Source organism: Lissotriton helveticus, chromosome 1_2 (assembly GCF_964261635.1).
Source record: "Lissotriton helveticus chromosome 1_2, aLisHel1.1, whole genome shotgun sequence".
NCBI lineage: Eukaryota > Metazoa > Chordata > Amphibia > Caudata > Salamandridae > Lissotriton > Lissotriton helveticus.
The window spans coordinates 314,550,844-314,565,054 of NC_136058.1; the positions used below are offsets into that span (position 1 = coordinate 314,550,844).

Consider the following 14,211-nt stretch of genomic DNA (forward strand, 5'->3'; position numbering starts at 1 on the left):
AAAAAACATTACGAGAATTATCCGAATCCCCACGTGTTTCATTCAGCTGAAGACCCTGAAAAGAAAAAAAAAACACGCTGATAATTTTTGGGGGTTTTGTTGGAGTTAGTGAAATTACCCAATTTTTAGAAACAGCCTGCATTGTAGGGACAGTGACAAAAATACAGCGGTTGAGTTACGTTGTGTGATGCATGTTTGATAAAAAGAAAGCCCGCTTGCAAGCTAGGAAACCACGTGTTCCACGGTAATGCAACAGAAGGCTCGAGTTAAGTATAAAAAAACAGAACGATTAAGCAACAAAAGATATGTCAGAAGTGGGATTCGAACCCACGCCTCCAGAGGAGACTGCGACCTGAACGCAGCGCCTTAGACCGCTCGGCCATCCTGACTACTTCTATTTGGGGGTTTGTACATTCTTGAAATCTAGTGATATCATCACTGTGGTAAGTTTTGTTTCATCAATGGCAGTATGCATGATGGACTTCGTTATTTTGTTTTGAAACAAAAGTACATGTAGATCTTGATAAATTGGGCTACCAAAATGTGTAAGAGTCAAAATATGATGTGTGTAACATGATTGGTCGAGGGGCGTTGCAGCGAGCGCCCCTGACCGGAGGAGATGCGTTGGACTTTTCTGCGGTCACCATATCCCACAGTATAAATAAAGGGGCAGGGCTGCGGAGCTGCAGGTCCGGTCAAGATGACCATAAGTGACCCTGCTGTGTTCTTAAGCTGCGCGACCTGCACTGTTCACAGCGCAAATGTGCGCCTGAGTTACAAGGCCAGCCTGGGAACGGTACACCTGGTGAAGGGGACAGTCTCTACCGCCCTCACATCACTGGCCTGCAATGCTAGGCCATGCCCAACTCAGCTCTGCGCCCACTCTCACCAACCAGAGCCTTGCGAAAGGGGCAGAGTGTGTCGCTGCCCCGTCCCACTCTCTCAGACGGATCAGCTCGACGGCAGCCTACTGGTCAATTCTACGGCCAGGACAGGGGCGTAACACAGGCCCTCGCATCCCCCGCAGTGCGGGGGGGCCCTCAAGCTCAAGGAGGCCACCTCAGCACTGCACTTCGGCCTGAGAGCTCCTAATAGAGTCCGGAGGGGGCCCCTCCACGTACCTGGCAGGGGGGCCCCCTCAATTATCGTTACGCCACTGGGCCAGGACCATCGCTCACCTCCCCTGCTCCATGTGCTCGTTGGGCACAATTTTTGTACTCAACACCCAGGAACTCCACGCAGTGCTTCTGCCTGGGCCCTCCAACAATCACTTTTTTCTCCTCCACCACTTGGTGAGCTGGATAATGTTGGAGGCATGGCCTATATCTAGGGCACGCGGTACTGAATGTGTCTGACCTTCGAGCCCTGTGGACACATCTCGTAATTTCTGGCAGCAGGTACTATAGGCCCACGCAGTCCTGGCCCAGACTGTGTCACAGCCACGCCTACTGATGGCCCATCTAGACAGCACACCTCCGCTCTGACCTCCTGGGCCTCAATTAGGATGGACAACACAGCTACACGGTTGGCCCCATCACCTGTCCAGGCAAGGGCTTCCCCCTAACAAGTTGTTCTCTCACCATCCTGTCGCCCTACCCTGCTGGGTAGCTGCACCTACGGTCTCCGAACCTGCCATCGAGCCTTTCTTCGTGTCTGGTGCCCCATCACCACAAGCTACAAACTGGGCACCCTGGATCAATCACCTTGAAAAGTATTTTGCAGCAGTGGGCCTGGAAGAAAACAGATGCCAGCATATGCTCCTTCACATAGGTGGGGCCACCGTTCACAAACTGTCCAAAACTGCTGGCGAAGCAGGGACGCCCCACACATATGTCACGCTCAAAGCTGCAGTTATGCTCCATTTTGAACCTCTAGGGAACCCGAATTACAAGTACTTCCTACTTCACCAATCGCCAGAAGAGTCCATGCAGGAAGTTTTTTTGCCCATCTTCGGGAGCTGGCTAGCACGTGCACCCTGCCTGACGAGCAGGATGAAATCTGGGCCCAGTTCATTTGGGGCTGCTCTTCTGCCAAGCTACAACATCAGACTCTCCAGACTCTCCAGGACCCCCACATGAACATGGCGGGCATCCTCACGTTGGGCCGTCGAGGGAGCTGTCCAAGTCATTGGCGGCCCACATGGGGCTACACTTCAGTGTGCCATCAAGACAGCACAAGTCAACCTACTTGCTAGAGCCAAGTCACCCTGAGGAGAAAATGATCCCCAAAGATGCCTGAAGCGGACCGGCCATGCCGGTGGTGTGGCTGTGCCACCCCACATGCAGGGAAATGCCAGGCGAATGGGAGAAAATGTTTCACCTGTGGGAGGATGAGCCACTATGCCAAGGTCTGCTGCTCGACGCCTCAGCCAAAAGGGCCCAAGAAGAAAATGACCAACCACGTGGAAACGAATGACAGGCCATAACAGAGACCTAGACAGGAAAATAGGATGCCGTCATCACCACCTTAGGCAGAAGCCGGTAGAGCCCAGAGGGACTCTGATGTCTCGGCATTATGTATGGGATGAGCTCACAGTCACAAAGGACGGGTGTCTGCTGAGGGCCCAACTCGTCATACCAGCCAGCATACCACAAGGGATGGTGAACCTTGCCCGCAGATCCCTCCAAGGGATAGTTAAGACCAAAAACAGACTGCGCAGCATGGTTCCCCAGCCTGGATGATCACGTTTTGTTTTTTTACGGAGTTTTATATAGCGGAAACTTGACTCGAATCGGGTATCTGAGTGCTTTACATAGCACCAGTTGTGTTACATGAGGGCACATTCAATGTTTGTAAGCACGGGGAGATTAAGTGATTTGCCCACAGTCCGGCAAGGCGACCTATGCCAAACCACTGGAGTCCCGGTCCCCACCACCTATCGTCACTGAACAGATTCTGAAGTTTCCATTGCACTGTGTCAGGGCTGATTCCCCCCACACCGCCCATTACTCTCGATCAGTAGCAGCCGCTACTGCTCTCCCCATTACCATTAGCCTTTGTTAGCACTCTTAACAGGCTTGAGAGAGTGGCCAGGTTGGTAATAAACCAGCCAAAATAATTTGCCATGCTCCTTTTTTTGGGGCATTTTGGATGTCATTTTTAGGTCTACACAAATTCCTAGAAGACATAGAAGAAGAACGAGTATTTGGCTTTGTTCAATGTTAGACCGCTGTCCTTCCTTTGTTTATAGTATATGGTTATATCATCATAGATGTTGATGACTCTTTGCAGTCCAGTCAAGGTCTCTCAAATTGCCTTTTGAAATACTTCTGCAGCGGATGAGTTCCCGAAATTAAGCCACTTGTACTGCCAAAGTTCAGGGTACTTGGAATAAGCTGTAATGTGTCTGCTCATCAGATCCAAGAGCAGTTCATGATAACCGAAGTTGAGGTCGACTTTGTAGAACTACTTAGCTCCTGAGATGTTGGTGATTGTGCTATACTTTTGATATGGCACTCACGATTGATAGCTTGGTTTTGGAGTCTCATGTCTATACACACCTTTACGACTCCCAGCTGTCTGGGCTTTGAAACGATGACCATTGTGGAGAACCATGGGGTCCGGCCTGGTAATTTCTCTATTAATCCTAGTTTCTCAAGCCATGTGAGTTCTTTCTCGATTCGTAGATGCAGATCAAAAGGGATACTGTGGTGCCTTAGGGCCACACGCTTGATGGCCTCATCAATGTGAAGTTTGACTAGAACGAATTTCAAACATCCTTGCTGTGTGAACATGTGTTTGAATCTGTGCAGAAAGAGTTCCAGTTGGTGGTGGAATACTTGTGTGGTGAATGCTACCAACTCCAGCTCTTCAGCTATTTGACAACTGATCAGTGTGTCATGGGATTTCACGGTGACATAAAACTTGGCATTTGTACTCCTATCCTTGTGGCAGACAAAGCCGCAAGAAGGTTCCAGCCACGGGACAGGTGTGTCACTCCCATACACAAAGATTTTAGTCTTTGCCAGTGGTGACTTCTCTATCAGACGTGGATATCGGTCCCATGGCATTACATGGACTGAGGCACTTGTGTCAATGAATGCTCAAATGTAGTGCCCATTTATTTGCATGCCGGCTGTGGTCTTTTGGGTGATGTCTTGTTTGTTGTGTTGGAAAATAGGGACTTCTCTATCACTTTACTCACTATCATCCTGTTGGTCTGGTTCTGTTGGCGGGTGTTGAGGTTGGCTGGGCGCTTCTGAATCTATTGCCCAAACAGGGGCATGATTCTTTGTTCGGGCACCACCTCTACTGGCCTTTGGCGCTGGTGCAGCATACTTGTGCAAAGTGGTTGTACTTCCAACACTTGGTGCATTATTTTTGCTGGGCATTTTGCTGACGGGTGCGGGTCTGGCCCACAGTAATCACAGGGTGTGACTTGGGCAGCGAGTTTAGGTGGTGCGCCCATCGTACGTGCTTTTCATACTTGGTCAATTGTTTTGGTTGTCATCCGGACTTCTTGTTGGGGTGATTGCACCACACTCACTTTTGCTAAAGCTTCTTCCATTCTTTCTGCTCTGCTGTGTGACAGTTAGTCCTTCTAACTTCATTCTGAGCTCCTTTAGGATTAGCTGTCATAGCACACTGAGGGGCATATTACCAACAAGTAGCGATAATTATCGCTAAATAGGCTTAGGGACGATTTTTTTATCGCTGCCTATAGCTGGATATGTTAGCGGAGAAAACATGCAATTAGCAACGTTTTTCTCCATTGTGCTTAAATATCCAGCGATAGCGGCGAAATGCGTGAATATCGCTGAGAATACAGCAATATTCACGCATTAGCGACAAAATGCTCTTAGCCATGTTATCCACCTCCCTTTGGATAACATGGCTAAGAACTGGTCTGCAAAGAAAAACCAAAGGAAATGATGGACGGAGCGTTGACAATACAAGCACTCACCCCCAGTCAACTGATCTGGGTTTAATACATCACCGTTCTTTAGCCCACTCTGCCAGCCCCAGTTCAGACATGGCCATATGCAAATCAGTCTGACCCTGTGCCTCATGGGAACAGTCCAGCCCGAACTGCCAAGCCATGCCTTCCCTGGACTGGAAACAAGCTACCGAGGACCGGTTTCTGGCATTTCAACCGTCTTCAGCCCGGCTTGCTTGAATCCAGTGGCAAAGTGAGCAAGGGACCCACGTCTGAGCATACCCTGCCAACTTATGGCGAACAAAGAAAAACCAAAGGTTTTTCTAAGAACTGGTCTGAGCAGGTGTTGGTTTTTGGCGATAGCGGGAATATTTCCATCGCTATGCCTGCCTTGCTAATAGGCGATAGCGACTTTAGCGACTGCTTTTAGTCGCTAACAGGTTGGGTACGCCCACTTTGCATGTCATTAGCGATAAATATCGCTAACATGCAAAGCGGGCCCTAAACTGCTCGCTATCGCCTAAAAGCTGTCGCTAACATCAGTTAGCGACAGCTTGCTAATAGAGCGATAGAATTATGGCCGCTTAGCGGCCGAAAAACGGCCGCTAAACCAGGGATAATTGCCTATCACCACCCTTGGTAATATGCCCCCGAGGGTCAAATTATCAAGAAACGGCGTTAAAATTATCGCCGCTTTAGCGGCAGAAAACTGCCGCTAAATCGGCGATAATGGCCTTGATAATACGCCCTTGTGAATTCCCAAAGAAGCCCATGTTCTGGTGTGAACCTGGGCTTCTATTGGAATTCTCAAGGGCATATATTTCCTGCCACTAAAGCGGCGATAATTTTAATGCCATCCTTGATAATATTCCCCCAATTTGCAACCCTGTATGATTTGGGTTTGCACTTCTTTATGAGGGTCGTCATCTGTACACGTGTATTACCGTTTTGCAGAGCTGCGCATAGAAACCATCTACAGATTTGTCATCTTTTTGTGGCGTCTGCTGAAGCGTAAAATTCTCAAAATTATTAAGGGGTCAAAGTGCGCACTAAGCACAGCATGATACTCAACTTCATCTCCAGTATTTGGGAGGTTCTCAAAGAGTTTTAAGACTTTCTTCCCAGCGTAGAGAAGCAGTGTTTGATTACGGGCCCCGTTTCATGAGTTGCGTGAAGACAGTCTGTGGGCCTGCCGAGCTGTGTTTTCCAGTTATCAGGTGCTGTTGCAAGGTCAATCAGTTCTCTGAATGAAGGGAGCTTGCTGGGCCCCCCAGGTGGACTGGTCCACCCGTTGCAAGTGGGTGGCTGCTTGTGGGCCTTTGCCTGTGGCTGTAACAGCTGTCGGGGTTTTTTCGAAGTTGGTTTTGGGACATGGCCTGTTAGCGACACTGGTTTGTCCTAATACTGTACAGGTACACAATACAACGCATAGCTTGTGGTCACTGCAGGAGTGTTACAGTGCATGGGTGGCGAGTCACAAGCCAGGGGCAGCTTGTGATGGGACACTGCAGGACTCTGCAAGTTGTGTGCTGGTCTCCGCAGCATCGAGTTGAGTGTGAACAGAAAGGCTGAGTAGTTCCCTGCTGCTAGAGTTGCAGTGCGTGTCCTTTACCACAAGGGGTTGTGAAAAATCGTAGTGCCCTGTCTTTGCAGATCGCCATGACACGCAGCAATGCATGCTTCACGGGGTGGTGGCCTGCCCAGTCCCACCAAGTTCCACGCATCATGTGTTAGACTAACGCATTTCAGTGTGGTGCTCCGCATCACGGCACTGAAATGCATTGTCACACATATGCATTTGTCTCAGCTTTCACTCAAGTGCTGCAAATTGAATGGGTGCTAGCTGGCAGTGTGCCGCCCATGGCCTGTGCGCGCTGCTCCCGCAGGCTTGGGACGCTCGCCGCACAGCTAAGCGTTGGGTCTGGCGGGCTCACTACAATGTATCTATTATTTCCTGCAGCGCCGCGCAGCTCTGAGAGTCACACAGCCGAGCCTGAAGTCACGAGGTAGTGTCCAATGGCTGCTAGAGCGAGGAGTTCGTGAGAAAGGCGGCAGGCTACTGGTTTGCAGGCTGCAGCACCTGCCGCAATCTTGGCTCTCAGCTTGCAGTGCTGTCTGCTGCTCACACCGGGCCGCCCGAACTGCTGTAATATTATCATCTTATTACAGCCGGCAATTTTTTTTATTGCTGAGCCCAGGGCCAGGGAGAGGTCGTCACGGAGTCTTGACTGTCCATAACTGCGACCAGTTGCAGCGGCTGTCGGACAGACGGAACGCAACAAGGACACCCGGCAGCCTGGACTAAAAGTGAGCGGCAAACCCAAATGATTGCGGGTGGTGGGTAGCTCCCGGGCTGAGCCTGCTGCCTTGCAGAGTCACTGACACCTGTCACACTGGCTGCAGTGCTGCAAAACTCAAGACCAGTAAGTAGTACTAGCCACTGCCACCCACCCGGGTGTTTAATAATAACACAAATTATTTCCCCACAAAGTCTTGCACACCTCCACCCCACGCTGTCTGGCTAATATACTCAAAATCCTTGGAGTCTCCAGACCTTCACGCAATGCGGAAAACGTACTTCTCGAACCTCCTACCTTCAAAAAGGAAAGATTTATGGATAAATATTTCTCTGGTAATGCGACCAGAATCTGGAACTCACTTCCCCCTTTCCTCCGAACCACAACCTCTTTCCGGACCTTCAAAACTGATCTTCAAACTCTCCTCCTCCAAAGGCACTTTCTGGAATAGTTCCACCCATTTCTTGACCCTTACGGTCATCTAGCACTCACATGAGGTCAACTTTGTAAATATGTATTTTACTCCTGCTTTTAACCTAACCCTGACACCTTTTATTTTTTTACAATATAAATATGAAAATAGTTAGATTTGGAACTGCAAATATGTAACTTGTTAGTGTGCTCGGTCTTTCTTGTGTACCTTTGTAACTGCATATATGCAACTTGTTAGCGTGCTTAGTTTATCTTGTGTACCTAATGTAACATTCATGTTTTTTTGTAAAGTGTACTGACACCTTTGGGTAAAGTTTGCGTTATATAAAACTGCATTAAATAAATAAATAAATGTTGCCAAACCAACTATGTCAATCGGATTCCCTCTCTTTTAAGCCTTCATTACTTTCCTCAGACTCCATGCACTTTGGGGCAGATTTACACGCCACTTGCATCACTTTCATGCCGCCGTTGCGTCACTTTTGTGCGCAGTGGTGGCGTAAAAGTTGCAGCCCATTCACAACGTGACGCATCTAGGGAGATGCGTCACGTTGTACAGCCCTGCGTCACATTATACCTGCGCTAGGTATAATGTATGCAAGGTAGGCGTTCCCATGCAAAAAAGCCACGTAGAAACGCGCAGTGAAATTTACAAGATTTCACTGCGTCACTCTACGCCTTCGCTGCATCAAAATCCCTATGCCTGCTCAGACCAGGCGTAAGGATTGACGCAGGGCATTTTACATGGGACCTACCTATGTTTTCTGGCGCATTGCTGGAGTTGCGTCACTTTTGTGACAAACTCCAACAATGCATTACTTTTCCTCTAACAGACGCGTCAGAATTTCTGACGCATCTGTCATTCCTTGCGCCATGGCATCCATGGTGGCGCAAGGACATTTGGAGGTGACGCAAGGAAACTGATGCATCTTTGCAAATGCGTCAGTTCCTTGTAAATCTGCCCCTTAAACTTTATTTTTTGTAGGGACTCTGTCCGGATGCAGCTGTCCCTCTTCAATTTTTCGAAGATGACCTGCTGTGTGCATTGTGCAATTAGAAGACAATGTCCTGAAAGGTAAAAGTGAATAGACAATTATTCATAGCATGCACATAGCATTACTTGGGTGGGCAAGAAGGAGATAACTAATTTTTTATCAAAAGGTAATTATTCAGCTTTATGTGGTAACATTAATTTCAAGGTCGGATATACACAGTTAGGAACAGCACTGCATAGAATGTATTGACAACCACATGGAACTTGGTGCAAAAAACGTGAATAAATAGTGCAGGTGGCGACGCAAGTGAGAGAAAAACAGCGTAGTCGGCGCACTGTGCATGAAGTGCAGACTATTTACAGTGGGTGGCTAGAACGGCGCATGTGACATTGTGATATCACAGTGGGCACAATTAATTTTGGTTCAGGTCTAAAGCCACTAAAGAGAAGTGCGCCTATTAGTCAGGCTGTTGGGTCGACGGCGTTTCGATCCAATATGCTAATATGCAGGGATGCACCAGTTCTTGTAAATCTGCCCTTAAATGTCACCATAGCAGGTGCTTTATTTACAGGTAAACTAAAACCAGTAATGCACTTGTTCTGTCGTGAAGTACTGTCATCGAATAGCGCCTCCTTCTGGACGGCTGCAGCTGACTTTTTATTGTATAAAAATATAATTAAGTGCAGCATGTTTGTCATCAGCTCTCCGTGAAGTTGGTGTTACAGCATGAGAGGAAGTGCAGTGTTTCCATGGGATTCACAAGCATAGGTGGCAAACACGTGCCTATGCCGTGCTGTGCATTGTTTGCTTACTCCCTAGACTGGGAATAGACGGCACACAGCACATTAGGACGGTTATTGGGAGAAACAATCCCTCTCTCGCTCGCCAGACTTTCCTTCAAGAGTTGGGGTCACGTGTTTCACTTGCTCACTCAGGGGCAGATTTACAGGCCCCCTGCGCCACCTCTATTTCACTTTTCGTGACATTCTGGTGGCGCAGGGGGCTCCTCCATATTTACAAGGAGAGGAAAAGCCACCCTGTGTGACTTTTCCTCTCCTTGTAAATATCACCCCTTCATACACGGCACTGTGCGTGGAAGGGGCGTTCCATGGGTGTTGCTGTGGGTGTTCCCACGCAACACCCAAGGAACAAGCACATCTCCAGATTTACCAGAAATCGTAAATCTGGAGATGCGTGTGAATTGTATGCCACCCTAGAGGTGGCGTAGTGAGGCGCAACCAGGAGAAATGTTTTTATTTCTCCTCGATTTTTCCTCTTTCAATGCGTGCTGCATTCAACAGCATGCATTGAAAGAGGAAAAAGCCTCTTGTGATTGTTTTTGTGCAGGAAGGGGCCCCTTCCTGTACAAAAACAAATAAGGACCAAGAAATATGAAACCTGCTCCTTTAAAAAAAAAAATCCGAAATCGCTGTCAGAGAGTAGAAACCTGCCAGAGAAGATCGAAACAGCAAATTATTATACATTAGACATATGTAGCCTCCGTTTCATCTGAAATGGAAGCATGCACTTACATATAATTTTTTTCTTTTTTTCACCAAATGATTCAGTCTCCTTAGAGACTGTCAAAAATTGCAATGTCGACTATATTTCAAGTCGCCACAGCGGGGTATTGGGTAAAGTTTTCAATAAGCAATAATCGCGCCTCGGTTAGACCTGATTGGCTACGATACTGCCACTGCGCAAAGCTGAGGAATACACTGTGAATTACAAGTGCCCTCGCCGAAGAAACTGATGTTACAAAGAGTTACTAAAGTTTGTATAAGTTTAAGGCATTAGTACAGCACTGTTAACCTACAACAGCAAAGTAATGAATGTGATAGCGTTATCTCTGCAATTTCTATCAGCTCTCCGGCGCCAAACGTTTCCCTGAGACGCGCAGAGGGTTCTGGGAAATTACATGTTAAGTAGCTCGTGAGACCGAGCCCTGCTCTGGTTCCAGTGTTTCATGTTGGGGGCGGGGCTTGGTGCTTCCGGTGCATTGGAGGAATGGAGGCAGCGTCACAGGTGTTATATGGGTGACAGTCTAGTAGTTGGGTGGGTGGAGCTAGTGGGGCAGAAAGGAAGAGGAGGAGCAGGGACAGGATGAGGGCAGATAGTGTAGGGACAGGGACGTGATAAGAGGCAACTAATAAAGCTCGTGAATAACCACCATAGTGTCTGTCATTATTAGCCCTCGACACTACAACTGGCGACGAGGGTGGGATGCGACATTCCCCACTGTTAACGGAACCCTGCAGAGGTGCCCTGTCCCGAGCAGCGCCTATGAAGAGGAACGCTGGTGCCGAAACTGGAGCTGCCGCCTGAAGCAAGAGGCCAGCAGCAGGTGACCCTACCCCCAGTCTGGCAACTGTGTGGGAACCGAGAGGGACCGAAGAAGCGAGCGCTGACACGCTTGTGAGAATGAAATCCATTTGCGCCAAAACCGCGCCTCACGCCGGACGCGTGAGAATTGGCCCAGTAGCGCCGAGCGAGCGCGCGAAACCGCGAGAAGCGAGGCGGGAGCCCACCCGACCTCACCTGTGCCCAGCAGCCGAGGCCCTGAGTGTGGAAATGAAGAGGAGTGCTGATCCCCTCCCGAAGTCGACGGCCGGTGAGTCCCCAGTGAGCTGACTGAAGCTGAATGGGCCGAGAAGAAAACCTCGTGTGCAGTCAGTGACGGCGGCCATCTTGGAGTCAGGCAGTTGCGTGGACAGACTCCATAGTCATTGTGGGGCGGCCATCTTAAGGTCAGGCAGAGTAACAAGCAGCAGAGTAACAAGCAGTAACAAGCAGCAGAAAAGCGCAAGAAGCGTGAGACGAAAGCAAACAAGCACAAGTCAAGCCAAACGAACAGTGAAAAGGGACGACCAGAACCAAACTGCGCAGACACCTGAGAACAAGCAGTGCCAAGCTAACCGGAGGCCAAATAGGCAGGGTCCTGCGGCACCAAGATGGCGACATCGCCGCAGCGAGACGAAGTTAAGCCTATCATCGCAGGAGGGTCGCATTTGAGGGCTTCGGAGCCAGTCACACTAACGACAGGGGGAAGCATGGGCCCCAAGTGGCAGGAGTGGCTCGAAGATTTCGAAGATTACATCGAGGGGTCCAAAGTGACTGTTGATAAGGAAAAATTAATCGCGCTCCGCAATCTGGCAGGGCGAGAAATAAGCAAAATAATCAAAGACCTCCCACCTGCAGATACTGGAACACATGACAAAGTACGTGAAGCGCTGAACAAGAAGTTCCTCCATAAAAGAAACGTGGACTATGAGCGTCATGCGTTTCATCAAGCACGTCAAGGAAAAGACGAGACAATGAGCGCATTCATCACCCGCCTGCGGCGACTGTCGAGACACTGTGAGTTCGACGCCTTTTCAACAGACGCCGCCATCAAATCACAGGTCATAGATGGGTGCCACTCAGAATCGCTCAGGAGGCGGTTACTAAGAAAGCCTCACGAGTTAGATGACATTGAAGAAATGACTCGTGTCTATGATCAGGCCGAAGAGCACGCTACCACCATTGAATCTGGGCGCAAGGTGAGTCATGAGCAGGCACATGGCGTCCAAGACCACGGCAGCAGTCGAAGAAGCTCGAGAGACAAGCAATGGAGAACACGACCGTCGTCTCGTTCAAGATACTCAGAGCACAGAAGGCGAGAACCTGGTTGGAGGGAAAGAAGACCAGAGAAAGCGAAAAGATGCTACAGGTGTGGATATGATTATCCTCATGCGGACGCCTGCCCAGCCATGGGCCAGAGATGTAGAAAATGTGGTCGGACAAACCACTTCGAAGCGATGTGCGGAGACTACCACAAGGAGAGGCGAAGTGGAACCGTGAGATCATCTCGTTCTGACACCAGAAAACACCACATAAGAGCCGTCCATGGAAAGACCACAGGATCCTCCAGCTCGTCACACTCCAGCAGAGAGTCGCGCAGATCTCGATGGGAGTGCCGATCCCCGTCCCGGGACTCCAGATCATCATCTAGAGACTCTGAACGAACAATTCACTATGCGAACATGATCGCAGACCCGGACCAACTCAAGAAGTATCCTCGCTTGCACATAAAAGTAGGGAATCATGACACTAGATTTGTGATGGACAGCGGAGCCTCGCTGAACTACATCCCCGTCACAGAATATGAGAGGATGCGGCCCAAGCCTCCGCTTACGTATGCACCCGTCCGTGTTTTCACTTGGATGTCCAAGAAGCCGCTTCAATGCTTGGGTAAATTCCCGACAACACTCGAACACGACAACGTCACCATAGAGGCCGTCATACATGTCATCAAGGGCCCCGAAGCTGACTGCCTGCTCAGCCTACCGACTGCAGAACGTCTCCGTCTCGTTGAAATCCTCTTCAAAGTCCGTGATGACCAGGACATCGTCAACCGTTTTCCCCGCCTTTTCCTGGGCCTAGGGAAGTTGAAGGGACGCCAGATACATCTGCACATCAACGACCAGATCAGGCCCGTCGCTCAGCACCCTCGACGTGTACCATTCCACCTTCAAAAAGCCGTCGAGGATGAAATCCATGACCTTCTGTCGGCTGACATCATTGAACGTACGGATGGCCCAACCCCGTGGGTGTCGCCAGTGGTCATCGTACCAAAGAAAGGCACCACTAGCAAAGTAAGACTATGTGTTGACATGCGAGTACCCAACACTGCGATAGAACGTGAGCTCCATCCAGGGCCGCTTCTATGTGACATGATCTCTGCCTTGAACGGAGCAAAGGTGTTTTCAAAGTTGGACTTAAACAAGGGCTATCACCAGCTGGAGCTGGACGTCCAGTCCCGCTCCATCACAACCTTCGCTACCCATCTAGGACTCTTCCGGTATAAGAGGTTAAGCTTCGGTGTCTCATCAGCCGCGGAGATCTTTCAAGAGGCTATTCGGCAAATCATTCAATACATCCCCAATACTCTAAATTACAGCGACGACATCCTTGCAGGGGCGGTGGGTGAGATTTTAAAGTGGTGGGGCGCAAACTAATTAGCATACAGCACCGTAGCGAGCGAGCGCAGCGAGCGATCCCGAACCCCAAAAGGGGGGTTTGGGGGGATAACCCCCCCCAAGAAAATTTTGAAAAAAAAGAAGGAAAATCGTGCATTTTCAAGCAAATTTGAGAAAGCAGGAAGGTTAATAAAGCAATTGTGAAAGTGAAGTTATTACATTAATAGATGGCATAACATAGGTAGCTGCTTATTCAGTATTACCACAGAGCTTCATACATTCTGTCCTATTATGCTCAGGTGCTGAATTCAGACTATAAGACTTTCATGGAAATCTCAGCTCTAAGAGTAGAAGAAGTTACACAGCAGTGTAATGGTTGCCAGGTTCGTTCCGCAGGAGCGTCAGGAACTTGAAGAAAAGTCCACAGTCTTCCCCTACGGTCTTCCGACTCTATTAGACTCTAGAGTAACGAATGGCACGCAAGGGGAAAACAGGGACACAAAACAAGGAAAGGCGGGGGAAGAAAAACAGTCTTACAATATACTGAACATTAGACTCTAGAGCAGTGGTTCCCAAACTTTTTCCACCTGCGGCTCCCTAGACCTATTTGCAGTTGACCGCGGCTCCCCATTATGTTACTTTTTGGGCGGATG

General features: G+C 49.2%; 2 non-coding genes across 2 annotated transcripts; both read right to left on the minus strand.

Moving 5' to 3' along the window:
- Positions 1–306: 306 nt before the first annotated feature.
- On the minus strand, positions 307–389 carry TRNAL-CAG (transfer RNA leucine (anticodon CAG)). The gene has a single exon. It is a non-coding gene; the product is annotated as a tRNA-Leu (tRNA).
- Positions 390–10,168: 9,779 nt separating this feature from the next.
- LOC144808091 (U4 spliceosomal RNA) lies at positions 10,169–10,308 on the minus strand. Its single transcript, XR_013606627.1, has one exon. It is a non-coding gene; the product is annotated as a U4 spliceosomal RNA (small nuclear RNA).
- Between the last annotated feature and the right edge of the window lie 3,903 nt (positions 10,309–14,211).